Consider the following 2,322-nt stretch of genomic DNA (forward strand, 5'->3'; position numbering starts at 1 on the left):
AACAGCCCTTTCCCAAAACAAAGCCCCTCTTTGCCTGGGGACCAGACAGCCTTTGTAAAACTAACAAATTAGCTACAGATTAGAAATTATGACTCAAGAGTCATGCAGCCAGAGACCACAAGACTCCTAACTTCCTCAGTTGCTCCTCTGGATAACATCACTATTGTAAAACCTAACACTGGTGTTCAAGATATTTTTCAGATCCTGCATTCCTCATGTACCAGTTGGTGCCACCCAAACTGGTAATCTGGTTTAACTAGTTCTGCTCTCCCACCCAGGAACAGAAAATAGCAAGAAGAACCCACGTCAACACCCTATGATTTTATCCCCAACCTGACCAATCTGTGTTTCCCACTCTCTAGCCTCCTGCCTGATAAATTATCCTTAAAAAACCTTAGTCTCTGAATTTTTAGGGAGACTGATTTGAGTAATAATACTTGGACGATATAGCCAGCTCTGCATGTATTACACTATTTTTCTATTCCAATTCCCCTATCTCAGTAAATTGGCTCTATCTGGGCAGCAGGCAAGAAGATTCTGTCAGGCAGTTACAAAATTAATTGAAGGGGATGTTTATGTATTTTATAAATTTACTGACTTTTGTCTATTTTGTATCAATTATCGAGAAATGATTGTTGAAACCTCCAATTATTACTATTTTTTTTTTGACAGCAGCATCTGTTTATTGACAATTCCAGGTCATTCCCAACACGCCACAGCAGGGCTGTGTACAGGCCAGCCAGGTGGGGAGGAGGGAGGGAAGGCGGGCACATGGAGACACAGGTACGTCGGAAAGTGCACACAAACCATCGTCTTTCCTTTCTGGTTAAAGAAGAAAAACTTTATAATCAATATCCCGCTCATAAGTACAAGTGGGAAAGAAAAAACTTGATTGCTTTAATCTGGCCTTCTGGCATCTCCTTTCCCATTTCATATGCACAGTTATTTGGGTAATGCTACCGTCACCAGCAGAACACCTGTAAGTAAAAACAAATGTCAGGAAGGAAAAGTATGAACAGGAAGCTCCAGAGGCGGCTCCAGGCGGGCGCTGGGCTCAGTAGAAGCAGACGGTGTGCAGAAAGGTGCGGCCGCTCTTCTCCTCGAACTCCTGCAGCAGCTCGTCAATCTCGTTCTCCATGTCTTCTGTGTGCTGGATACACTGGCAGAGCTCACAGATGAGAAACGCCCCCAGGGTGGCCTCCTCGTGGTTGTCCTGGATGTCCACATTGACCACGTGCACGGGCTGGCAGGTCTCCTGTTCTCTGGAATTCAGATCTTCCACCACCTGGTCATACACTCTCTCTTCGCAAGTGAGGATCAGATCAAACAGGTCTTTGCAGTTCTGGAACCTTTCTGGTCCGGGCTTGATTCTCTTATTTCTGTCCAGCATATGTAAAATCCCATTCTGTGTATAGAGTTCTTTGTCTTTCCTAAGAAGATCATTGTACATCTGGTCATATGTGGTTTTGAAATCATAAACATTGGGCTTGTCGGGAGCTGGTCCTGGAAGCTTCACGTGAGTCCCTGTTCCAAAGGATCGGACGCTGAATCCCCGTTTGCTGAGGATATTGTGCGCCTCCATGCTCCGGTTCTGGTTGCTTGAGCACACCACCGCCACCCGCAGCGGGGACGACAGCATGGCTGCGGCCCCACAGCCCGCGGCTCTCCCGCTTGGGTTCCCACCCCACCGCAGAGCTTCCGCGCGAGCAAAAATGGCGGCCGCCACGGCCGGAAGCGGGCGACGCGAAAGCGGCGGCCTCCCCGCCCACCCCGGGCGCCCGGCCGCGGACAGAGCGCAAGCACTGGCCTTCGGGCGCGCTGCACTCGGCGAGGCCGGGGGTGGCCAACGCCTCGCCGGCCCCCTGCGTCCGCAGCAGAGACCCGCACTCCACAAGGACCGTCTGAAACCTCCAATTATAATTGTGCTTGTTTCTATACGTTAAGTTTATCAGATTTGTTTAATGTACTTTGAAATTNAGCTTCCGCGCGAGCAAAAATGGCGGCCGCCACGGCCGGAAGCGGGCGACGCGAAAGCGGCGGCCTCCCCGCCCACCCCGGGCGCCCGGCCGCGGACAGAGCGCAAGCACTGGCCTTCGGGCGCGCTGCACTCGGCGAGGCCGGGGTGGCCAACGCCTCGCCGGCCCCTGCGTCCGCAGCAGAGACCCGCACTCCACAAGGACCGTCTGAAACCTCCAATTATAATTGTGCTTGTTTCTATACGTTAAGTTTATCAGATTTGTTTAATGTACTTTGAAATTATGATATTATGTCTGTGTATGTATGTATATATATTTTTTTTCAGATTCTTTTATCTACTTGATG

General features: G+C 50.0%; 1 pseudogene across 1 annotated transcript; it reads right to left on the minus strand.

Annotated features, from left to right (window-relative positions):
* Positions 1–657: 657 nt before the first annotated feature.
* On the minus strand, positions 658–1,697 carry LOC108521198 (RNA polymerase II subunit A C-terminal domain phosphatase SSU72 pseudogene; annotated as a pseudogene). Its single transcript, XR_001883137.1, has one exon. The product of XR_001883137.1 is annotated as an RNA polymerase II subunit A C-terminal domain phosphatase SSU72 pseudogene (transcript).
* Positions 1,698–2,322: the final 625 nt, after the last annotated feature.

The sequence above is a fragment of the Rhinopithecus bieti genome, unplaced genomic scaffold (genome assembly GCF_001698545.2).
Source record: "Rhinopithecus bieti isolate Rb0 unplaced genomic scaffold, ASM169854v2 scaffold_56832, whole genome shotgun sequence".
NCBI lineage: Eukaryota > Metazoa > Chordata > Mammalia > Primates > Cercopithecidae > Rhinopithecus > Rhinopithecus bieti.